The sequence below is a fragment of the Macaca thibetana genome, chromosome 4 (genome assembly GCF_024542745.1).
Source record: "Macaca thibetana thibetana isolate TM-01 chromosome 4, ASM2454274v1, whole genome shotgun sequence".
Classification (NCBI taxonomy): Eukaryota; Metazoa; Chordata; class Mammalia; order Primates; family Cercopithecidae; genus Macaca; species Macaca thibetana.
In genome coordinates, this window is record NC_065581.1 from 38,625,893 (window position 1) to 38,652,248 (window position 26,356).

The 26,356-nt window shown below is 49.6% G+C and overlaps 1 protein-coding gene across 10 annotated transcripts in view; it reads right to left on the reverse strand.

Moving 5' to 3' along the window:
- The window catches only part of CCDC167 (coiled-coil domain containing 167), a 699,343-nt gene that overhangs the window by 299,198 nt on the left and 373,789 nt on the right, over nucleotides 1–26,356 (reverse strand). The gene's annotated exons all lie outside the window — the stretch shown is intronic.

Sequence of the window (26,356 nt, forward strand, 5' to 3'; positions counted from 1 at the left end):
ATTAATTTTGATTTTTAAAACTAGCTCATTCAAATATTAAGTCTCTTAATTGCTGAGTTTTTTGGCACCCCTAAAATTTGATGCCTGAGGTGAGCGAGGCACCCTAATCCAGGCCCTGTCTATCTTTCTTTCTTGGCCCACCCTTTCCATCCTCAAGCCCAGCCCAGCCAAGCATCCTGCACCTCAGGCTGCCCAGGATCCAGCCAAGTTCTGCAGGCTCTTTCCCAACCGCACACATTTCTCTGCTCCAGTTTCAGAAGTGGGGGCTCAGGCTCTCAAGCTGCCGAGTCAAAGATGGGAAGAGAAGATGTTCGATTTCTCCTGGGCCCCAGGGAGGAGTCAGGCCCCAGTCACTACACACCTGATCCTCCCCTGGTGGTTGCAGAGACAGCAGCCTTAAGGCTGGCCACGAGCAGCGGGGCCTGAAGCTGGGGGAACGAGGAGGAGAGTTGAAAGAGGATCCTAGCACTGCTTAAAGGTCAGGGGCAGCCAGCGGGTGTCTGGGCCACCACAGTGGGGGATACTGGAAAGCTGATGTGGCTCTCACACTGGAGAGGCCCCTGGGAGGTAGGGGGTCTGATTCCCAGCCATCCTAGCAATGTCACAAAGGACACTGCTGTGTTGTGGAGGAGGCAGGGGGAAGGCTGGGAGGGGAGAGGAAAACCGGGAGAGGAGTGGGTCTTCCTGAGGCTGTGGGGGAAGGGGAGTGGCTACCAAACATTCTGCAGAGACGGTGCGGGTACCTGAGTTCTCAGGAAGGTGGGGAGGGGGTGGTAGAAGGAGAAGGGCAGGTAGAACCAGCACGCTGTAACTTACACCTCTCCATGAACCTGCAAAGCCACCCTCATGGAGGGGCCATGCACTTGAGACCCTACCCTTACATAGCACTTTCAAGTCCCCAGAGCACCTCACCATTCTCACCTGATTCCTGCCTCAACCCCAGGAGGCAGGCAGGAGCACCCCCATTTTACAGATGCGGAGAATCCATGCAGTGACTTCCCACTTTCCTCATGGCTCAGAGAGCCCCACATCTCCCAGCTCCTCCTCTTTGCCTCCTGGCCTCTCTTCGTAGAAGGAAAGGGAGCATGATGGAGAAAACTGGGGAACAGGTGAGGGTCCCTGGGCCAGATAAGAGACAAACACCACCACCACTGTCAGTCAACAGTGTCTGACTCCAGGAGTTACTATGCAGGAAAATGCCAAGCTCAACTCATCCTGCTGGAGTCGGCACTCCACGGAACTGGCGTGAGGATTTTAGGGACTCCTTCCCTGCTGTCCTCCATTCATAACTGCTCAGAACTGCCTGGTGCCCCCTTGCTACCCACATCCACCACTACTGAGGGACAGACTGTGGGGTCCAGTGTCACTGGTTCGGGCCCCTGCCACCCCATCCCCTGGGGTGAAGGTTGGGCCAGATGCCTCCTCTTTCTCCCCTCTGGGTCTCCCTCACCATCTGCTTCAGGGGTCTCTCACTTTCCCAGATAATGCCCCAGAGATGGAATTCCCCACTCAGGCCCACAGGCTTACAGACCTCGTCTTGCTGGCAGGGCACATTGAGGAAGGGGGTTTCAGAAAAGGTGATTTCTCTGAATACATTGTACCCACTCCTTCACTTCATTTTATAGCACTGTACCCAGAACACTGCTGGCCACATGGCAGGGACTTGGCAAATATAGTATTGATTAATTTACTTCTCTCCTCCTGCCATGGCAGAGACTCCAGGAAGAATTTTCCCCCTCAAAGTGTCTTGGGGGCAGGCTCAGATATTCAGAAGGTGATGGGATCTCCCTGGGGCCTGCCAGCATGGAAAGCCCTCCTCATGTGCCCAGCATGGCCTGGTGGGAGGCAGCAAGAAGGACAAGCTGCCCTCAGAGGCAGGTGTGACTGGCAGCTCCCATCAGCAGCTGCAGGGATTCTCAATGAAGTGAGGTGATGGAGCAGGTCTCCCTTCTCCCTCCCCACCCCAGGGCTGGCTGGGCCCTCTGAATGTGTCACATGAGAACCAGGTGCAAATTAAGTAACCGAGGCACGAAGGCATTGAAGTTGGTACATTTCCCATCCAAGGTACTGAGGCAAGGTCACTGGGAATCATTAACAGGTGCAGAGAGGGAGGAGGTGGGGCTATTCAGACAGAGGCTGAGAGGCCAGAGGGAAAAGGGTAGGGTGGAGGGGGAGGGAAGCAGGGAAATTTGCATACCATGAAAGGGGAGGGGAGAAGAGACTTGGCCCCAGTACCCTCAGTGGGTGAGCTTGGCATGGCCACCTTGGGGCTGAGGGCTACCCAGGCTCTGGAGCAGGTGGGGCGGTTTGTAGCATGAACAGGGGTTTCTCTGATCCTCCAGCTGCCTGGATCCCTCATTGCCCAGGTGTGGTGGCCTGGGAGGCTGCCTAGAAGGGCTGGTGACCTGAGGGGCTGGAGGTCCTGGGCCAGGCCCCCGAAGGTCATGCCAGCTGACCCTCCCCTGGGCCCAATCAGAGGCTTGGAGTGCACAGCTGCCAACTTAGGACTCAGAGGACCTGAGTGATTGACCTGCAACTAATCACTAGTGGTTTGCATATTTTGCATTTACTTTACATTCTCCTGGGGGTCTCTCTGCAATCACTGCCTGCAGGCCCCTCCCTCTGCCCCCATCCCCTGTCCCTCTGTCTCCCTGCCATGTCCTCTAGGCCCAGACCCACAGACCCCCATCTCCTGTCCCTGCTGTCTCACCTGGGATACGATAGGCCAGGTCATGGGTGGGAACATCCAAACTCCATCCTCTCTGACTTGAGGGTGCAGCAAGGGCAGCTAGGGGCACTTTGGAAGGGAGTGGCCAAGATCTGTCTGGTGATTAATCCTCCTGCTAATGGAGGCTTCTCTGCCATCAGGGCTTTTAAGGAAACTCAGGGAAGCCCTTTAGTGCCATCAGGGCTGTCTCTGAGGTCCATAGGGGGCTCATTAGCGGCCCTCCACCTCACAGTTAGGGGCCCCTCCTCCAAATGGCTCCAGGAAGGGAGGAGAGCAGCCCAAGGCCCTGAGCGGAACTACTGCAGCCTGAACTGCTTCCTCACCAAATCTCTGAAGTGTAGTGAAGCGGCTCCTGCCTCTCTTCCACGTACTCCCCTTAGCTAGAAAGGACCTGTCCTAGACGAGGAAAGCAAGGTCCAGAGAGGCTGAGTGATTTGCCTGAGGCCACCCAGGCAGCGGGGCAAGCTGAACTTCAGTCGACTGCAGCCTCCTAACCCCAGGTCTCCTCTACCTCCATCCCTAACATGGGGAAAGGCAGCCCTTTCTCCAAGGGCTTTGGAAGGCAGGCAGGCCACTGATCCAGTTGGGACTGACCCCCAGCCCAGAGGCCAAATGGGATGACCCCTGGGAGTTTCCCATCATCCCAGGATGCTGGAGTTCTTTAGTATATTGGGCCAGACCCCTTTGACTTTCAGAACAGGCTGTAAAGCCCTCCATTGTTCGTCACAGCAGTTTAAGGCCAAAGAGGCTTCTCTCGGTGAGAAATCAGGTACAGAGTGGGGTGGTGGGCAGCAGCCATACTTTCCTGATAAAGGCTGCCCAAAAGGAAGGATCAGGCAAAGAGGCCTGCAGTTTTCACCTATTCTGCAAACAGGAGCACCCACTCTGAGCCAGACCCTCTGCTGGGTGTGAGAAGGCCCAGGAGTGAAAGAGACGTGTTTTACTTTCAGTAAATAACTGATCAAAATGGACGGAGTGATTTGCAGCAAATCTTTTAAAAGTATTCTGGGATTCAGTTTCCCCATCTTTTTTTTTTTTTTCTTTGAGACAGAGTCTCGCTCTGTTGCCAGGGTGGAGTGCAATGGCGTGATCTCGGCTCACTTCAAGCTCTGCCTCCCGGGTTCAAGTGATTCTCCTGCCTCAGCCTCCTGAGTAGCTGGATCTACAGGCATATACCACCATGCCCGGCTAATTTTTGTAATTTTAGTAAAGACAGGATTTCACCATGTTGGCCAGGACGGTCTCGCTCTCTTGACCTCATGATCTGCCCACCCTGGCCTCCCAAAGTGCTGGGATTACAGGCGTGAGCCACCACGACCGGCCTCCAGTTTCCCCATCTTTAAGATGGGAATCTGATCTGATGCTGGAGGAAGCCTGAAAGGCCACAGAGAATCAAGTGTCAGGGAGCAGCCACAGATGCTGCCTACTGCCACAGATGCAGACGATTCACAGATTGTAGAAATGACAATACGATTCTGCAGCACAGTACCAGCTATGGGAGTGCTCAAGAAATGGTCATGGGTACTCTTAGTATTACTTTGTGGTGGTGGTGATTGCTTTTTTTTTTTTTTTTGGATACAGTCTCACTCTGTTGCCCAGGCTGGAGTGCAGTGGTGCAATCTCGGCTCACTGCAACCTCCACCTCCCGGGCTCAAGTGATTATCTTGCCTCAGCTTCCCGAATAGCTGGGATTACAGGCACCTGCCACAATGCCCGGCTGATTTGGTGGTGGTTGCTTTTGAGACGTCTTTCTGACCTCAGGTCCCCTGCTGGAAATTCTATGTACCAACCTTCTTTCCCAGCTTCCCACAGATTATGGGGATAGAAGAAATGACATTTATTAAGCACCTACTGACACTGTGTTGGACACTTTGCATGTGTTATCCCATTTAATCCTCATGATTTCCTAATTCAATAGTTAATATATTCCCTCCCTCCCATTTTAGGGATGAGAAAATTGTGGCTCAGAGAAGTTAGGCAGCTTGCCCAAAGTCACACTGCTCTTAATGTGCACAATGTTACTGGTATTAGAATGTTCATGAAACTTTATTCATAAAAGCCAAAAACTTAAAAAAATATATCCAGCTACCTATCAACAGAAGGGTCGAATGGCTTGTGGAATGTTCATGTGACGGAGAACTCTATAGCAGTGAAAAATAATGAGTTATCGATACAAACAGCAGCACGGACAACAGACAGACATAAGTTGAGCAAACGAAACCAACATAAAAAGATACATACTGCATGATTCTATTTATATGAAGTTCACCAACAAACAAAACTAATTTGCAGTGGTAGGGGTCAGAATAATAATTACCTCGGCCAGGCGCAGTGGCTCAGGCCTGTAATCCCAGCACTTTTGTGTGTGTGTGTGAGACAGAGTCTCTCTCTGTCATCAGGCTGGAGTGCAGTGGTGTGATCCCAGCTCACTGCAACCTCCACCTCCTGGATTCAAGTGATTCTCGTGCTTCAGCCTCCTGAGTAGCTGGGATTACAGGCACACGCCACCACAACCAGCTAATTTTTGTATTTTTAGTACAGACAGGGTTTCACCATGTTGGCCAGGATGGTCTCCATCTCCTCACCTCGTGATCCGCCCACCTCAGCCTCCCAAAGTGCTGGAATTATTGGTGCCTGGCCAATCCCAGCACTTTGAGAGGCCTAGACAGGTGGATCACTGGAGGTCAGGAGTTCAAGACCAGCCTGGCCAAAATGGCGAAACTCCATCTCTACAAAAAATACAAAACTTAGCCAGGCATGGTGGCGGGTGCCTGTAATCCCAGCTAGCTACTTGGAAGGCTGAGGGAGGTGAATTGCTTGAACCCAGGAGGCGGAGGTTGCAGTGAGCCGAGATTGTGCCACACACTCCAACCTGGGTGACAGAGCAAACCTCTGGCAAAAAATAAAATAAAATAAATAATAATAATAATAGTTACCTTAAGGTGGTGAGGGGATGGCTCATGGTGATTGTGGCATGAGGGGTCTTCTGGGGGTGCTGGAAGTGTTTTATCTTGATCTAAGTGGTTAGTGTTACATGAGTGTGTGTATACTATGTAAAAACTCATCCCGCTATACCATTAAGATTTTTCTTAACAAAAGAGAAAGTCAACAAATAAATGTGTCATATATATCATTTTAAAAGATGCAGGTCTAAGACCAGGGTAGCTCTGTTAACTGGCTGTGCATCCTGGCAGGAAGTGGGGCTGGGGAGGCTGACCCTGCCCACTTTCCCTTTGAAGGGACAGGTCCTGAGTCTTTGCTCAGGGACGGATGTGAGTTTCCAGTCCCCAGCAGCACACGCTGCTAGCAGCTCTTCTTCCTGTGTCCACCCGGCAACGCGTGGGTAGGGGCACATTTTCTCCAAGCCGCCCCTGGTTTTGAATTGGGTGGGGTGAGTTCAGTGAAACCTTCTTAGGCTTCCCAGGGAGGAGGCCTGGGGCTAGCAGGAGGCTGGGAGGCCGGGAGAGAGAGAGAGACATTTCTGTGCATTTTGATGGGTCCTGTAGAGGATTCGCCCTGAGTGCTCAATGATATGCCAGAGCATGTCCCAAATGCGGAGGATGGGGAGGCCGGCTCCCTGGCAGATCTTCATGGAGAAGCCGACTCCAACCGGCTTGTGTGCCCACCCCAGAGGTGCGGAAGCAGAGCCGATGCCCACACCCCCAGGGCCCAGGCCCAGCCCTTCCAAGTCCGGAGCTCACCAGCCTGCCGACCCCGGTCCTTCATCCTCCTCCAGGCACCATCCCTTCCTCTGTCTCTGCTTTTCCGATCCTCTCCGCCCCTCCCTGTACTGCTCTGTCTCCACCTCCCTGCCCCTGTCTCTCCATCTCCATCTCTCATTTCTCCCCCAGCCCCCCTGTGCCCCCCTTCCCCGGGCTGTGCTTCCTCTCTAGCCCAATATAAATAATAGAAATTAATTTGTCAGCCAGCACACGCAGCCCAGGCGGCGCAGTAGCGAGCTGAGGAGGAAAGCTGGTCGAAATAATTATTCTTGACTTACGAAATCATTCTTTTTATTCCTGAGGGCTAATGGAGTGAGAGCAGCGCCGGGCCGGGCTGCGCTAATGGCGGACAGCGTGGGCCTGGGGAGAGCGCGCGGCCTCTTCTGTCCTCCTGTAATGAGCAGACCCCCCATTCACAGCCCACCCCACTCTTCATTTAAAAGGCAAATGAAGCGTGGAGAGGCACTCTCTCGGTTAATGCAGTCACAGGTGTGGTTTTAAACAGGATCTGTCCTCAGGAGCACTCCCTCTGTCCCGACGTTCCCGTCTCAGAGCGCGCGCTCTCCCCAGGTCAGCTCCAGGCTGGTGCGGGGAGGAAACCACTCCGCAAGGCGAAGGAGCCAACGGTTACCGAGGCTCTGCCATATGCCAGGCACTGTGCCAGCCACGCGACTCGTGAGCACGCATTGACTCCTTGCAACCATCCCGGGAATGAAGTCGCACAATTATTTCCACTTTTCCCAACAGAAAACTGAGAGCATAAGCAACGTGTGCAAGCTCAAACGGAGAATCACCAGTGACCAAGGGAGATGTACAAACTCCCTCGCCCCGCAAGAGGGTGGAGGGAGAGGGAGGAGGTGGGGGGTTGAGGAGCGTATCAGTCAGCCCTGGCAGGGAACACAGGAAACGCGCCAAGGTTTCATTGAAGGGGCATAAATGAAGAGGCTATTTATAGAGATGGGGGCAGCTTTAAGGAAACTATGATAAAGCACCCAGGGTGGCTACCATCCCAGGCGGAGGGGGAAAGAGCGGGAGCTGTGGCCATGGGAGCTGGCAGCCTCCGCAACAGGAGCTGCAGCCTACAGCCTTGGTAGAGAAATGCAGCCGCTGCCCAAACTGCAGCCTGGCAGCGAGGGAGTGGGTGGATAGACGCCCTGGGCTTTCTCTCCTCCTGCCTTCAGATCTACAGCCAGTGCCTCCCCTTGCCTGCACCCAACTAGAAGCCAGAGGGCAAGAGAGTCCAGTGATGCAGTCGTAGAAGGCAGCCTTCCAGGCACAAAGCAAAGTGGAGAAAGACAGAAACCAGCACCAGTTAAGATGTTCTCCCGGAAGCTTTGGGAAAGGTCAACTCAGTCCCATAGAGACTGGAGACTTTAGGAAGACAGAGCCCCCAGTCTTGGAAAAACAATTCCTAATAGGAGAGACACCAGTTCCTGTTCATAAGAGGTACCAAGTTGGGTGTCCTTGGACCCAGACATAAGCTGGGGAGCCAGAGAAACCTGGATAGAACAGGGACCCTAAGAAGCGGCTGAATAACCACCAGGAGAGAGGGAGTGGCTTCCTGAACAGGAGTGGACCTGCAAGACTGGAAGAGGGAGGAGGAAATGAGCTGGCTGAGTGATGACCAGGGGCCAGCACTGAAGTACTGGAAAGAGATGAGGGGCTGCAGCGTTTGGTGGCAGGGGGGCGCAGAGTCTGCATAATGAAGCATCCAGGTAGGAAAAGGTGTCGGTAGAGGTGGGCAGGCAGAGATGGACCCAGGATGACTCCTGGGTCTACCCAGCAGGAGGCGGGGGTCATGAGTGAGCTGTGGGCTGAGTGAATCCACCTCCCTGCTTCATTTTGGAGGTGAGACAATGTGGCCAGAAAAGGCTGTGATTACCCCAAGCCCATGTGAGAACGGCCTGGTGGGCTGCCGAGCCAGTGAGGTGAGCGGCAAGGCCTATGGCTGGAGTGCCCAGCTGGCCTTCCTGCTGCTTCTGCGGCCCCTCATCCCATCCATCTTCCTCCCACACAGCAGCCACGGGGATCTTTCCAAAACACAAGCCCGATCATGGCAATCACACTTGAGCCCGCTGGATGCTCTCTACTGTAGGGATCAAGTCTAAAGTCCTTCACTCCTTCCCAGGCTGACAGGAGGGCCATCAGCCCCCCACGCTCCCCTGTATTGAATCATAGCGTCTTATGTCTGCGCCTTGTGCAAATTCCCTCAACTTGAAATTCTCCTGCCTGCCCACTCGGGCCCCATCTGGCGGATTCTCAACCTCGCTGTACTGTCACTTCCCTTGGGATCCTTTCCCAACACTCCTCTGCCTTTCTAGTTCTCCCGTTATAAAACTTACCAGGAGATAAAGGCACCTGTCTGTGTTCTTATCTTTGTCTCCCTGACTGTAAACCCCAGGAAGGCAGGAACTTTGGCTGGTTTGCTGTTACAACCTCACTGCTCAGCAAATGCGCAGTGCCTGGCACTTAGTAGGTGCTGCATATACGTGTTATAATCCATTCAAGGGAATGAGCGAGGAAAGCTTGATATGTGCTGACATGGAACCACCACCAAGACACACTGTCAAGAACTCAGGACAGGCTGGGCACAGTGGCACATGTCTGTAATCCCAGCACTTTGGGAGGCCAAGGCAGGCGGATCACTTGAGGTCAGGAGTTCAAGACCACCCTGGCCAACATGGTGAGACCCCTGTCTCTACTAAAAATAAAAAAATAGCCAAGGGTGGTGGCGCAAACCTGTAATCCCAGCTACTCCGGAGGCTGAGGTAGGAGAATCACTTAAACCCAGGAGGCGGAGGTTGCAGTGAGCCAAGATCATGCCATTGCACTACAGCCTGGGTGACAGAGTGAGACCCTGTCTCAAAAAAAAAAAAAAAAAAAAAATTTAAAAATGCAGGATAGTGTGTGTTTGTATAAAACAGAGTATACATGTATTTATGGATCTGTACATAATATCTTCACAAGCAGACTGAAGAAACTGATAAGGTGATTGTCTCTGAGAAGAGCTGGGTGAGTGGAGATAGGAGCGGAGAGAAAGACATGATTAATACTAAGTGAGACATATTTAATAATTAATTGGGGCCGGGCATGGTGGCTCACACCTGTAATCCCAACACTTTGGGAGGACGAGGCAGGCAGATCACTTGAGCTTAGAAGTTCGAGACCAGCCTGGCCAACATGGTGAAGCCCCTATCTCTACAAAAAAAGAAGAAAAAAAAAATTAGCTGGGCGTGGTGGCACACACCTGTAATCCCAGCTGCTTGGGAGGCTGAGGCACAAGAATTGCTTGAACCTGGGAGGTGGAGGTTGCAGTGAGCTGAGATTGTGTCACTGCACTGCAGCCTGGGTGACAGAGCAAGACTCTGTCTCAAAAAAAAAAAAAATAGTAATAAATAAAGGGGTGGCCTGGACACCCTGGAGTATGGAATTATGGGTTTGGTTTAGAGCAACTTGCCACTGCCACCCACTGCTCCTGGGATGTCCAGCCACCAGTCACCCTGGTTGAGATGCCCATATTGTCCCAGGTGCCATCCCAGATCTGAGGTGGACCCAAGGGGCTGGTGCGGACAGCAGCCAGGTGAGTCTTCCCTAAGTGAGGAGGGTCTGGTAGAGCTGTCTCGGGACTCAGAAGAAAGGCAGGGAGGTGGGGCCTAGAGACAGTGTCATTTACCTCCCTGCTCCACTGTACAGATCAAGTCTAAAGTCCTTCACTCCTGCCAAGGCTGACAGGAGGGTCATCCTGATGGCTCTCCACTTCCTCTGAGGACAGAACAAAAGGGCTGGGAAGAAACTCAAACAGCAGGGATGGAAGTTAGATAGCAGAGAGAACTTCCCAGAAGTAAAGTTCTCAGATCAATGGAATCACAGTGTATGTGATTTTGTTGTGCCCGGTTACTTTCACTCAATATCATGTCTGTGAGATTCATCCATGTTGTTGCATGTGGTTATAGGAATTCTTTTCATTACTGAGTAGCACTTCATTGTATAATAAAGGAAAGGGCAGAGCTATGTTTTCTCAGTGGTCTGTTCTCACGGTACCTTGGGGCTGGCTAGAGGGCAGGGACTCTGTTCTCTCTTTCCCACATAGTAGAGGAACTGTGTGTGTTCTTTCTCTTGAACTGGGACCAATAATTGTAGTTCTTTCTGCAGGGCATCACATCAAGTGCAAGCAGTCCACTCCTCCTTGCTCCCCGCTCTCTCCATTGCTGCCTCTTACCCCAGGTCTCCATTGCATTAACTTCTACTCTCTGCACTCCCGGCCAGCTACTAACATGGGAAATTGTCTTAAAGTAAAAACCACATGGAACATTGTTCTGAAAGGGTTCAGCATTTCTCAGGGTGGTCAGCAGAGGTCTGTGGGGTGGGGGAAGGGTAAGGAAGGTGCTGTCATGGACACAGAAAAGAAGGAAAGCTTCCAAGTTTCTTCTTCCTTGGGGAGTGATGCGGGGAAAGACAAAACTTTCAAAGGACCCCGTACACCCCCATAACCAGCCCAGTGACTACACACATCTTCCTATCTTCCTTCCCATATGCGGGTACCCATGCTGATATGCCATGGCTTTGACCACCAGATTAGTGGAGAAGCCCGTCCCCAAACCAGTATCCTACTCCAACCTAGGCAGTCCAGGAGAGAGGAGGGCTGGCTCTAACCCCAGCTCCCAGCTAACTCACCAGGGGATCTTCTACAAGCTCCTCAATCCTCAGGACTTGTTTCCTCAGCAGTAAACCGCAGTAAACCCTGGAGGTTTAAACGAGATAAAGAGCCAGCAAGGGCCTCAAACACCACCTCTTCTTGAAAGAAATATGGCAGCTCATTCTTTGAATGGGGGCATGGGTGGTACCATTTGTTCAATGTGTCTGGAGAGAATCCCAGGGCACAAACCAGCATGCCCAGGGCAACATTCCTTACTGATAACTTAGGGGATGGTTGGGGGAAAAGGGCACCCACGTGCTCCTAGAAATGGACTGGAGTCTGGAACAAGTAAGTGTCCATCCTACCCTCTCTAAGAACCACTGATGTCCACCTGCTCAGCACTCCCTGCACTTTTCTTAGGCAAAGCTTTCCTTTACCCATCCTGCTTCAGGTGGCCGTTGCTGAAAGTGTGCACAGGGGATCTGGGGGAGCAGCAAGACACAGGTAATACCCTAGGAAACATTGCCATTATTTTTTGTCTTGATATATAACATATATGCAGTAAAGTGCATAAGGCTTAACTGTACAGCTCAGTTAGTTTTAACATGTGTGTACACTCATGTAACCATCACCCAGATCAAGATAGAGAACATTTCCACATTTCCAGCACCTCAAAAGGTATATGCTTCCTAGTCAACACCCGCCAAAAGGTAGCCACAGTTAGGATTTCTATTGCCATAAATTAATATGGTCTCTTCTTGGACTTCATAGAAATGGAATCACACTGTATGTGATTTTGTTGTGCCTGGTTACTTTTATTCAATATCATGTCTGTGGGATTCATCCATGTTGTTGCATGTGATTACAGGAATTATTTTCATTACTGAGTAGTGCTTCATTGTATAAATATATATACATGTATGTATCACAACTTTTTCATTTTAACTTTTTTTTTTCGAGACAGGGTCTTGCTCTGTTACCCAGGCTGGAGGGCACTGGCACAACCATAGCTCACTGCAGCTTTGACCTCAGCCTCCCAAGTAGCTAGGACTATAGGCACATGTCACCGCACCCAGCTAATTTAAAAAAATAAAAAAATTTGTAGGTGCAGTGGCTCACGCCTGTAATCCCAGCACTTTGGGAGGCCGAGGTGGGCAGATCACCTGAGGTCAGGAGTTAGAGACCAGCCTGGCCAACATGGTGAAACCCCGTCTCTACTAAAAATACAAAAATTAGCCAGGCGTGGTGGCACGCATCTATAATTGTAGCTACTTGGGAGGCTGAGGCAGGAGAATCGCTTGAACCTGTGATACTCCATCTCAAAAAAAAAAAAAATTGTAAAGATGGGGTTTTTACTGTGTTGCCCAGGCTGGTCTGAAACTCCTGGGCTCAAGCAATATACCTGCCTCAGCCTCCCAAAGTGCTGGGATTATAGTGTGAGCCACTGTGCCTGGCCCAATCACAGTTTATTTATTTAACTTCTTGTTGGTGGACACTTGTGTTGTCTCCTTTGTTAGCTATTCTTTTTTTTTTTTTTTTTTTTTTTTTGAGACAGAGTCTCACTCTGTTGCCCAGGCTTGAGTGCAGTGGCATGATCTTGGCTCACTGCAACCTCCACCTCCTGGGTTCAAGCGATTCTTCTGCCTCAGCCTCTCAAGTAGCTGGAATTACAGGCGCCCGCCACCACATCGGGCTAATTTTTTATATTTTTAATAGAGATGGGGTTTCACCATGATGGCCAGGCTGGTCTCAAACTCCCGACCTCAGGTGATCAACCCACTTCAGCCTCCCAAAGTGCTGGGATTACAGGCGTGAGCCACCATTCTTGGCCTTGTTAGCTATTCTTAATGAAGCTGCTGTGAGCATCCTTGTACCTGTCATTTGAATAATTCATTAACATTACTTTGAGACACATATTTGACTTTTAAAATAAATAGCAACATACCATTTCCACCACCTTCCACTGGGTTGTGCCATTCTGGGATGAGATTACTGCAACGCTGCATCATGAACGTATCTGTGGGAGGAGAGGACAGCCTCAGGACCCCCTGGACAGGCCTATAAATCTCCAACTACAGTCTTGGGTCTTTGTGCCATGCATGACACAGCTGAGGCCCTGACCAAGGTCTTCACCATGAACCTAGGGGCAGGGAAAAGCAGAAAGGGTTTCTAAACCCACTAGCCTGTACCTATCCTGGATTTTACGTACGGCACAGATTTATTTTACAGATGAGGAACAGGGGTTTGGGGAGGTGGAGTGACCTGGGTTCAAACCATGGCTCTGCCAGCTGCTAACTGTGTGGTCTCAGGCAAGTTTAACTAAGGTCTCTGACCCTCCATTCCCTCACCTAGAAAAATGGGGATAATAATATTTACCTTGCAGTGTTGTCAGGAGAATTAAATAACAGATGTAAATCACCTAGCATAGCACTTGGCATCTATAATAATGGTGGGTTTTTTTTTCTTGTTTGTTTTCTGCTCAAGGTCACATAGCTAGTAAGCTGAAAAACTCAGAAAGAGAGTTTTTGAAGGGAAGGAGGAAAGAGTAAAAAGGAACAGTTTTGGGTGCCAAATTAGGGACTATGACAATGCTTTGTGTCTTTATACCTCTAGTATCCCCCCTAATGCCTGACATAGAGGGGCCGCTCAATACATGCTTATTGAAGGGTTGAATGGATAAGTGAACAAATAGATCCAGAAATTCACACTAAGATTGCTTTCAAGCCTTGATTTAGACTGGCTACCAAGTGGGATTTATTGAGATGGAGAAACTAGCTTGCGGGGGACAATGGGGTTGCTGAGTATCAGTAATGCATGATCCGCTGACAGGCTCTCACCTCAGCCAGGAGGATCTGGGCCCAGTAGACAATCAGGTTGAGTTAGAGAGTACATGTCAGGCAGCAGGGAGAAAGGGGCTGCTGGAAGGAGAAAGAGGACTTGGGAGCAGGTGCCTAAGGGAGGGTAGGGGAACCATTTGGTCAATGAATGGAAGTCTCGCTGGGACTATCAAATGTAGGGGCTCTGGGGGCTGGGCATGGTGGCTGGATTGAGAGGTCAGCCAGGGCACCTGAGAGATAACACTGCCATCCCTGTTCTTCTGCAGACCCAGGGGCTGGACAAGCAAGTTTGCAAAGAATGTGCAGCAGCCAGGCAGGGGAGCCACTCTGGGATTCCTGCCCCCACCTCCAGAAGGCGGGGTTTGTTCTCCAGCTCATTCATCCTTTGGGATGACTCATTACTGAGTTGTCAGGGAGTGCAGAGTTACACGGAGGAGGGGCAGCCTGTCTCGCCCATGTGTGCACAGGCAGTCCTGGCAGCATTGCAACTGGAGAGTTCCCAGGCTGGCCACATGGGGGCGGGGGGAGCCCGGCCTGACATCCTGGCCGTCTGGGCGATTCCTGTTCTGGGAAGAGCACTGGACTGGGAGTCAGGGGCCTGGATGCTAGTCCTTCCCGGGCCTCCTACACCCTGGCCACCCTCTGTGCCTCAGCTAATTCCAAAACGGAAATGATGATACCTTTCCTGCCTAAAACCGGGAAGTCTCATCCCTCATTTGTGTTTATGCCTTAATTTGCATGTCAGAGAAGTCTCCCTGGTAGTCACACTCCAGTTTTGTTTCCCTGGAGGACTTAGGGCAACTACTTTTCTTGAGATTACATCTTGCAAATCCATGCCAGGTGCAGATAGGGGATGAGAGAACACCGTGGTGCCAGGCAGGCCCTGTGCAAAATGTTTTGCTCTCACCCGCCCTGTAGCCCTCACGATCACCTTTTAGGATGGACTTGAGAATGAGCGGCATCTTTTCTCTTTGTTAACCTTTTTTTTTTTTTTTTTTTTTTTTTGAGATGGAGTTTCCCTCTTGTCGCCCAGGTTGGAATGCAATGGCGTGATCTCAGCTCACTGCAACTTCCACCTCCCAGGTTCAAGTGATTCTTCTGTCTCAGCCTCACAAATAGCTGGAATTACAAGCATCTGCCACTACGTATGGCTTTTTTTTTTTTTTTTTTTTTTTTTTTTGTATTGTTAGTAGAGATGGGGTTTCACCATGTTGGCCAGGCTGGTCTTGAACTCCTGACCTCAGGTGATCCACCAGCTTCGGCCTCCCAAAGTGCTAGGATTATGGGCATGAGCCACTGCGCCTGGCCTGTTTGTTAACTTTTGTATTGGGCTATAACTTACATGTTAGTAAAGTGCTCTTATCTTAAGTGCACATACAGCCGGATGAATCTTTAAATGTATGTACACCTGTGTAACCGCCCTCCACATCAAGCTACAGAGCCAGAGTCCTCTATGCTTTGCCCCAGACAAGGCTGCCCTGTAGGTACCCTGTATTCCTACCGCAAAATAGTATTTTTGCCTATTACATAGATGAGGATACTGAGGCTCAGAGATGTATAGATGGATACTGATGCTCACGGTAAACTGCTGTGCCCAAAGCCACGTAGCTAGAAATACTACTGTTAATGCTTTTGGAGGCAGAGGGTAGTGGGAGAACTTGACAGAGGATGCAAGACTGCTGGAACCAAGACTTCCCATTCAGCAGCTGTCCGGCCTCGTCCTCGCATCCTCGCACCCTCGATCTTCAGCACCCACACTTCTCATTGCACCCAGCTTGACGCAGGAAACGCTTTTGCCTCTGCTGGCCTAGGCTACACCCTCCCTTGCTCTCTGCTTCTTGTCCCTGCTAGTGCCAGAGTGCCTCCCCTTGACTGGAGGGTCCCCTCGGGAAAACAGAACCGTGCTCAATCCCAAAGGGCTTAAGCCTGAAAGCCTTTACTGAAGAAGTGATTGAGGCTAAATTCTAGAAGCAAAATGCAGCAGTTTCCTTTTCGCAGCTGATAAGCCCTCTCCGTAGCCCTTGGAGTGCTACGGAGCACTGGGCCACCTTGGAATGCTGCTGCAAACTGTCTTGTCACGAGGAAACTATGCTCCTTCTTAGGTCCTCCCTGGGGGCCTGACTGAACCTGGGCTATAAGATTCTGCCTCTTGAAGCTGTTGCCCAAGAAGTGACCTCGGTCTTTCTAGGAGACTTGCCCCAACCTCTTCATCTACAACCAGTGACATCACGGGTATTTGGCAGCCCCTCAAGGAGAGATAATCCTCCCCTGTGGGACCTGACTCAGTATGTGCATTTTGATGCATGAGTTCCTATTGATCTTGACCTGAGAACTCTCCTATCTCCAACTCCTAGTATACTCTACCGTCTCTTTAAAAAGTTGTAAATACCTTGCCCTATCCTCTTGATTAGAAGAAGCAGCATGGCTTATCACAAGAGATACTGGCTCTGGTGTCTCATAGAGATGGGCTTGAGTCCCAGCTTTGGCGAATTCTCCACTGTGTGACCTTAGCTAGGTTACCGAACCTCTCTGTGGCAAAGACTGTTAGGGTTGCCTCTCTTCTTCCATAGCAATAGAACCTTCAAATTTGGCTGGGTGTGGTGGCTCATACCTGTAATCCCAGCCTATCGGGAGGCTGAGGTGGAAGGATCGCTTGACCCCAGGAGTTTGAGTCCAGCCTGAGCAACACAGCAAGATCCCATCTTTAAAAATATATAGGCGGCCGAGGCAGGTGGATCACTTGAGGTCAGGAGTTCAAGACCAGCCTGGCCGACATGGCAAAACCACATCTCTACTAAAAATATAAAAATTATCTGGGCATGTTGGTGCACACCTGTAGTCCCAGCTACTCAGGAGGCCAAAGAAGGAGAATCACTTGAACCCAGGAGGGGGAGGTTGCAGCGAGCCAAGATTATGCCATTGCACTCTAGCCTGGGTGACAGAATGAGACTCCGTCTGAAAAAATATAAAATAAAAATAAATTAATTAATTAAAATGAAAATGAAAATTTGAAAAATAGAGCCTCCAAATTTTGACTTAGCACATGACCACCCAGAAGACATTTCCCAGACTCTCTTAGTGGGCATGTAACTAAGTTTTGGCCAATGGGACATAAGAAGAAGTACCATGTGGCAGCTTTAGCAAAGCTTCCTTAAAAGTCACGCACCTGGCCAGACGAGGTGGCTCACGCCTGTAATCCCAGCACTTTGGGAGGCCGAGGCAGGCCTCTTCACCACGAGGTCAAGAGATCAAGACCATCCTGGCCAATATGGTGAAACCCTGTCTCTACTAAGAATACAAAAATTAGCTGGGCATGATGGCATGCACCAGTAATCCCACCTACTCAGGAAGTTGAGGCAGGAGAATTCTTTGAACCTGGGAGTTGGAGGTTGCCGTGAGCCAAGATCATGCCACTGCACTTCAGCCTGGTGACAGAGTGAGACTCTGTCAAAGAAAAAAAAAAAAAGTCATTCACCCTTTGCTCCCTTCTTCATTCTCCCTTCATCTGCCTTCTACCTGGAACAAAGACATGATGGCTGGAGCTCTAGCCACCATCTTGCACCACGATAGCAAGGGTCACGTCCTAGAGACGATGGAGCACTAAGCCCTAAGGACTTGATACGACAGAGCTGCAATACCTGGACAGCTCACCTCTGGACTTTCACTGAAGTGAGAAATAAACTTCTCTCAGGGTCTTTGATACTTGCAATAGAACCTATTCCTAATATACCCTCTAAGTCTCAGTTTCTTGGTCTGTAAAATGGAGATAACATTTTAATAGTAATTCCCTGAGGAGGATCAAAGAGGGTAACATACAAAAAGAGCATGGCATTCATAACATGTGCTAATAAATACTTGTCCTCTCTCCCCACCTCAATGTCTGTACTCATTCAGTACAGTACTGAGCATCTGCTATGTGTCCAACACCATGCTGGGCACTGGGAATACAGAAATAGAAGCTGCAGTCATTACCCTCAAGCAGTGCCCAGGCCATAGGATTCAGACTGGGAAACTGTCAATATAACAGAGAATACGATTACACACACACTTAAGAATGTTTGTTAGAACTCTGCTTGCAAGCAATGGAAACTAACTTAAGGACAAAGAGGGAAATGTATTATTATAAAGACAGAGGAGTGTCTTGTGGAATCCAAAGGTACCATCACAACTTGGCCCCAGCATACATAGTCTTTGCCCAAAATGAGCTTTGATTATAGGACCAGCCTTGGATTTAGTCTGACTCAGGCCCCCTACAGAAGACAGCTTTCTCTTCTCTCTCTCTTTCTCTCCATTTCTTTCTTTCTTTCTTTCTTTTTTTTTTTTTTTTTTTTTTTGAGACAGGGTCTCACTCTGTCACCCAGGCTGGAGTGCACAGTACAACCACAGCTTTCTGCAGCTTCCACCTCCCATGCTCAAATGACCCTTCCATCTTTGCTCCAAAGTAGCTGGGACTACAGGTGTGCACAACCACACTTGGCCTTTTTTTTAGGCACGGGGTCTCACTATGTTGCCCAAGCTGGTCTCCAACTCCTGGGCTCAAGTGATCCTCCCACCTCAGCCTCCCAAAGTGCTAGGATTACAAGTATGAGCCACTGTGCCCAGCCTCTCTCAATTTCAAATTCCTAAGTAGAGCCTCTGAATGTCAAAGCTCTGGCCAGGTGACCCCCGATCCAATCCCAGGGTCACAGTAAAGTAACTTGGTCCCTGGGAGACCATCCCTGGAGAAGGAAAGAGTGGGAAACAATTTGGGGAATAATAGAGGATTGGGTAATTAGCCCCACAGGAGGGTAGGTGATAAGGAGGAGGAACCACAGAGACCAAGATGAGATCAAGGTGTCCTTATTCTCAATTCAGAGTCTTACAACTAATAGTAGGAATAATGATGATAATGATAAGACCCATGCCATAGCCAGGCATGGTGGAGAACTCCTACAACCCCAGCTACTAGGGAGGCTGAGGCAGAAGAATCACTTGAGGCTAGAAGTTAGAGACCAGTCTGAGCAGCATAGCAAGACCCTGTCTCAAACAAACAAACACAAAAACCCATGCCATATGGAGAACTTATTTGTTGCTGGGTACTGTTCGAAGCATTTTAAGTGTATGAGCTCATTTAGCCTTCAAAACAGCACTGTGAAGCCAGGCATGGTGGCACAAGTCTGCAGTCCCAGCTATTTGGTAGGCTGAGGTGGGAGGATTGCTTGAATGCAGGAGTTACAGGATGCGGTCAGCTATGACACCACCACCACACTCCAGCCTGGGTAACAGAGTGAGACCCTATCTCTAAAACAACAACCAAAACAGCCCTATAATTCGGTATTATCATCACACTCACTTGACAGATGAGGACACTAAGGCAAAGTGATTCATTAACTCAGTCAAGGTTGCACATTCAGAAGCCAGGATTTGAATCCAGGCAATATGGTTTCAGATTACTTTTGTAACCATTGCACTGTTCTTTCTCACCCCCATCAGGTTATGGAGATTTTACCGTGTGTCCCAAAGCGAGTGTTTGAGCCTTGGCCCCGACCCCACACGCATGCACAGCATGACTCGGGTGTGTGCCATTTTCCATTTGGCTTCTAGCCCAGGTTCAATCACAGAAAAGTGTCTGGGATAAAATGCCTGGCCCTAGGCCGGGCACGGTGGTTCATGCCTGTAATCCCAGAACTTTGGGAGGCCAAGGCAGGCGGATCACGAGGTCAGGAGATCAAGACCAGCCTGGTCAACATGGTGAAACCCTGTCACTACTAAAAATACAAAAATTAGCCAGGCGTGGTAGCACATGCCTCTAATCCCAGCTATTCAGGAGGCTAAGGCAGGAGAATCATTTGAACCGGGGAGTCGGAGGTTGCAGCGAGCCAAGATCACGCCACTGCACCCCAGCCTGGTGACAGAGCGAGACTCCGTCTCAAAAAAAAAAAAAAAAAAAAAAAAAAAGGAAAAAAAATGCCTGTCCCTGGCTACATGAGGTCTCTGTCAGCCCTCACTTCAGGGCCAAACATACCCAGGCCGAACTGTCCCATACCCTTTTGCCTTCTCCCTTATCTGCTATAAAACCTGCTCTGGTGAAAGTAGTTGAAACTCATTCTCACAAGATGTAAATGACTGAGAAGAGCTTAAAATACTATCCTGCATTTAATAATCCTTAAAAGCCAATCCTGGCTGAGACAGTGGCTCAGGCTCTGTCGCCCAAGCTGGAGGGCAGTGGTGTGACCATGTCATCAACCTCACGGGCTCTAGTGATCCACCCACCTCAGCCTCTGCAGTACCTGGGACTATAGGTGCGCACCACCACACCCGGCTAATTTATTTTTATTTTTTGTAGAGATAGGGTCTCACTATGTTGCCCAGGCTGGTCTTGAACTCCTGGCCTCAACAGATCCTCCCACCTCAGCCTCCCAAAGCACTGGGATTATAGGCCAGGGGCGGTGGCTCACACCTGTAATCCCAGCACTTTGGGAGGCCCAGGTGGTTGGATTACCTGAGGTCAGAAGTTCGAGAGTAAGCCTTGCCAAAATGGCAAAACCCCATCTCTGCCAAAAATACAAAAATTTTTGGATTGCGCATGCCTGCAATCCCTGCTACTTGGGAAGCTGAGGCAGGGGAATCGCTTGAACCCAGGAGGTAGAGGTTGCAGCCAGCCAAGATCACACCCCTGCACACTCCAGCCTGGGTGACAGAGTGAGACTCCATAATAATAAAAAAAAACACCAAAGCACTGGGATTACTAATGTGAGCCACTAGGCCCAGGCACCTAGCACTGCTCCAGCACTTTAGGTATCTTAGCTCATTTGACCCTCACAATACCCCTATGAAGTAGGTACTATTATTGTTCCCATTAAATGCTCAAGGAAACAGGCACAAAGTGATAAACTCAGCCCTGTGGCTCCTCTCAATTGACCCTGGTCTCTGTTAGAGTCCCAGTTTGATTCTCTTCTCCTTCCAACCCATTGCTTTCTTTCTTCATCAGTCAACCTTTCTATCTGGGCCTCTCGTTCTGCCTCCTGTTTCTGTCTGCCTCACCTCCCCTCATCTGCTTAGAAAACACACACACACTTCCCGCTCTAGCCACTCATCATTCATCACAGTCAAAGAAGGGGAACTGGCACAGTGGCCAAGCTCTGTGCCATCAATAGAGTGCTAATGTCCCCATCTTGAAGGAGGCTGTTGGAGAGAAGGCTGGGGATATGGACACCTGCTACTGGTGGAGACAGGGTAGGAGGGCTCTGCCATGGTGGGCAGAGAGTCTTGCTTCGTCCTATTTATCCTAAAAGGGCTTTGGAGTAAAAATGGCATGGATTCAAACCTTAGCCCTCCAGCAAGGGTCTGGAAAATCTGGATTCCTTACACTCCCACAATTATTCCTGACCACGTCCTGGGACACGGTAGGGAGAGAGAGTCCATGAAGTTCACTTCGTATGCCAGGCCCAGCTCCTAAGGACGAGGCTCCATTTGGAGCTGGGAGGCTGGGACAACCCAGGGAGGGCTGCGGCAGGAGGGAGCGGGCAGGCAAGGGCCCAGGGAAACTGCGATACATAAAGGGATTCTGTAGAGGAGGTGGAGGAGTCACTGAGGGTGGAACTTTAGTCCTTGCCACTGCACTTTAAACCCACTGCTTTCCATCTGTCCTGAGAGGCTGGTGCACAGTGTCTACCCGTATGGAACGACCAAAGTGGCTCTTCTGTACACCTGGAAGGGATGAAGTCTGTACTTGGAAGTCACTGCCATGCTAACGGAGCGATGTGAAGATATGTGAAGTGCTCACTCATCTGTTCTTATCACTGGATTCTTTATCATCTGCATTAGGGTGTCCTAGCATGGCAGAATTAGCAGGAAAAAAAAATAGTCCAAAGACTTAGCATAAGAGTGGTTGGATCTGGATCAGCACATTACAATAAGTTAATGAGCCCAGCAGCTGTGGGTCAAATAAACATCCTACTGACACAAAGCTGGTTGATGGACAGTTCTCCAGATTATGAATGTACTTTTGGACCACGGCTTTTTACTGACTTCCCAAAATCAGAAATTCTGCCAGGAACAGACTTTGGCAAGAAGTAGAAATATAGCCGAACACATTCACACAAATCAGATTATGAGGAATTACAAAGATGGGAGGTGGGATTTTAATTATTTTGTGATAATGTATCCAGTAGGAGGTGGGGATGCCTCCCCATCCCCCTCCCCTACTCCTGTGGTATGTCTGGCCTCAGGCTTTGTCCTGTGATTATAAACATTTTCTTTGATTTCCTCTGTGTAAACTGGAATGTTCTGCCCAGGTCTTCTTCTGGACCACAGAAAAGCTTTAGGAGATGTATAAAGAGAGTTAAAGTCACAGGATCATTTCCCCACAGTTTGTTCTCTAAATTGAGAAGCCTGAAGTGAGAGGTGAAAGGACACAGGGGATGGGGACTTGCCTCTGTCCTCCCTCTCTCTGGGCAAATTCATTGTCATTGCCTTTGTCACCAGGACCTTTGAACCCTGGGAGATAATGCTCCTCATGTTTCCTAGCTTTCTCTTGCCTCAGCTCGAGGGAGCAGAATATGGGAGTTTTCCACCAGCCCCTGCCCTGCCCCTTCTGGGGGTGTGGGCAGTTGAATAGAGGAAGTTATTGACAAATTCTAATAGCCCACTCACTCAGAAGTGTTGGGCCCCTACTCCTGTTGGAAAATGGCCTCCTACTTGAAATTTATTTCTTTCAGAAATCTCCTCTTGGCAAGAAATTTCTTTCTCCTTGGAGAATCTCAGTGTATTGAAACCTCTTTCACCTAGGGTATCTCTGCTAATGGAGAATCCCAAAGGAATCTCCTTTCTTGGCTTTTTGATTCTTGAGGCTGAGCTGAGTACACTGGGGGACTGCAGTGGGAGAGAGTGGAGGATGTTGCTGGAGGGAAGAGTTCCTGGTATTTAGTCCAAAGGCTTAGATGGCCATTTATTACTTATGTTAGAACAATGTTGATAGATTTTAGATGCCATCTTAGGGGCAGGCTAGATGAGACAGAGAGTGGAAAGACGTGCGTGTCTTGTAGGATTCTGTCATCCACTCCTCTCGTGCACCCTCCTTTCCCTACCTTCCCCGCAGGGCTATGGTTCTCAGTCAGAAGCAATTTTGGCACCCTGAGAGCAATTGGTAATATCTGGAGACTTTTTTTTTTTTTTTTTTTGAGATGGAGTTTTGCTCGTTGCCTGGGCTGGAGTGCAATGGCATGATCTCGGCTCGCTGCAACATTTACCTCCCAGATTCAAGCATTTCTCCTGCCTCAGCCTCCTGAGTAGCTGTGAATATAGGCTCCCACCACCACACCCAGGTACTTTTTCGTATTTTTAGTAGAGATAGGGTTTCACCATATTGGCCAGGCTGGTCTTGAACTCTTGACCTTAGGTGATCCACCCGCCTGAGCCTCCCAAAGTGCTGGGATTACAAGCATGAGCCACCGCGCCCGGCCCACCCCTTCTTCTTCCGCCTCAGTTCAAGCCTACTGGGACCACCTCATTGTTTGCCATAGATACTCCCATTGCCGTTGCCCCAGCCCCCTCACTGTCCACATTTTTGGAGCTTTAGAACAGGGCAGAAGGACTTTTTTGAGCTACTCAGGAGGCTGAGGCGCGAGAATTGCTTGAACCTGGGAGGCAGAGGTTGCAGTGAGCCGAGATCAAGCCACTGTACTCCAGCCTGGGTGAAAGAGTGAGACTTCATCTCAAAAAAAAAAAAAAAAAAAAAAGAAGAGGAGGTGAAGGTGCCACAGCCTCTCGCCCCTCCCACTGATGAATGTGGAGAGTGTAGTCTGTCCCTCCAGAGCAGGGAGGATGGAGGGGTAACGGTGTGAGGGAGGCACAAAGCTGGCCACGCTGCTACTGTCAGAGCTTCCCTCTTCACAGCTGATCTCAGGGGCAGCATTACTGAAGCCCATTACAGCCCTAACCAGAGACAAATACAGCAGCATTAATTTAATTTTATTTACATTTCAGAGTCATTTAGAGGGAATAAATTGAACCAAAGTTGATTGAAAGTGTCCTGCAGGATGGCCCCTGAGCTTCCTCAGGCTACTGGGCTTTGATGAATGATGGCAGCAGCCTCTGCCCAGAGCACCAGCCCTGCTGGAAGGCAGGAGGGAGAGAAACCAGGGAGGGGCAGCCCACTCCGGCAGCCGGCATGGGGGCCCAGCCCCCTCTCCCTTCAGCACCCTCCTCCGACTCCTTAAACGATTTGTCCTCTCTCTGCTCCAGTTGTCTTCACGGGCCCAGGACCTCTTTGTCCACCCGCACCCGCCAGTCATCCTTTAATTAGATCCAAATAGGACACGCACTAATTGAGCTCTGACCATGTGTTCTGACACTTAGCTAAGTTCTGGGGCTACAGAGATGAACAAGCCAAACTTCATGGACTTTGGAGTCAGGATTCAACTTCCAGCATCACCAGTTATGAGCTTTGTGATCAGGGCAAGTAATTTAACCTTTCTAGATCTCAGTTTCTTCATCTCTAAAATGGAACAAAAGCAGGAAAAACAAAACTGCTATGTTTTAAGAAGCGGATGTAGTTCCTCCTACCTTCTGAGTAGATGTTTCTTTCATTTAGGAAAACACCTCGATGAGTCTTCATGGGTGATTTTGGTGAGAAAGAGGATAGGCTGTAGGCCCAGGCTGGAAAAGAAGACCAGGGCTAAGAGAAACTGAATTGCTTTGCATAGCAAAGGAGCGGGGTCGGAGGTCCAGAAAGGAGGAGAAGAGAGAAAAACCCAGGGTTCCCAGCACTGACTGATAGCACTGACTGGATGCAGACCTCAGGAACATTGGTTGGAGCGGAATATGGCTGTCCTTGTTTCACAGAGCCTGGACCCCACGGTTCATCCTAGTCCCTCCTTGCACCCAGTCCACTTCAGCCATGCATGGCTGCTTTTCTGTCCCAGGTAGGATTTAGAATTTGTGATCCTCACTGGGCCTAGAGTGCAATCACGTGCAATCACAGAGTCGAGAAGGAAACTAGGAGAGACCCCCTCCAATGACAAAGAGTGGCCAATACCATTGAGTGCCTGCTCTTTGTTCTAAGAACGGGCAACACTCTAACCTATAGTGATAGAAATCAGAATGGTGATTGCTTTTGTGAGGGGCTGGCTAGGGAAAAAGCCTTCTTGGATGCTGGAAATGTTCACTATCTTTTTTTTTTTTTTTGATGGAGTTTCACTGTGTCGCCCAGGCTGGAGTTCAGTGTCGGGATCTCGGCTCATGGCAACCTCCACCTCCTGAGTTCAAGCGATTCTCCTGCCTCAGTCTCCCCAGTAGCTGGAACGACAGGTGCCTGCCACCATGCCTGGCTAATTTTTGTATTTTTTAGTAAAGACGAGGTTTCACCATGTTAGCCAGGCTAGTTTCGAACTCCTGACCTCAGGTGATCCACCTGCCTCAACCTTCCAAAGTGCTGGGATTATAGGCATGAGCCACCGTGCCCAGCCGGAAATGTTCACCATCTTGATCTGGGTAGTGGTTATACAGAGGTGTGGTCTCTGTGTGTTTCTGTATGTAAGTCAAGCTGTACATTTTAGACATGCGCACTTCTTTGTATGTGTTACGTTGGTGCAAACATAATTGCGATTTTGACATTGCATGTAATGGCAAAAACCGCAATTACTTTTGCGCCGACCTAATACACTATACTTCAATAAAAGCAAACAAAAATTGGCTGGGCATGGTGGCTCACACCTGTAGTCCGAGTGCTTTGGGATGCCAAGATGGGAGGATTGCTTGAGGCCAGGAGTTTGTGGCCAGCTTGGCAACATTGCGAGGGCCTGTATCTAAAAAAAAAAAAAAAAAAAAAAAAAAAAATTTAAAAATTAGCCAAGCATAGTGGTGCATGCCAGGAGTCCTAGCTACTCAAGAGGCTAAGGTGGGAGGATCCCCTGAGCTCAGGAGTTTGAAGCAACAGTGAGCCATGCATTCTAGTCTCCAACAAAGCAAGACTTGTCTCTAAAACCACAACACCAGCAAAAACCCAAACAAAAATTAAGGCACAACAGGAATGACTTTATAAAATTACAGAGTGGTGCAGCCCTTACCACAATCTTTTGCCCATTTGGCCTCATTTCTTTTCACACCCCCAGTCACTGGTAATCACAAATGTACTTTCTGCCTCTGTGGATTTGTCTCTTCTGGACATTTCATACAAATGGAACATACGATATATGGTCTTTCACTAAGCATAGTGTTTTAGAGGTTCATTCATGTTATAACATGTATCTGTGCTTTTTCTCTTTTTTATTTTTTCTTTTGAGACAGGGTCTCACTCTGTTGCCCAGGCTGGAGTGCAGTGGCATGATCTCAGCTCACTGAAGACTCCACCTCCTGGGCTCAAGTGATCCTCCCACCTCAGCCTCCAGAGTAGTGGGAGCTACAGGTTCGTGCCACCATGCCCAGTTAATTTTTGTATTTTTTGTAGAGATGA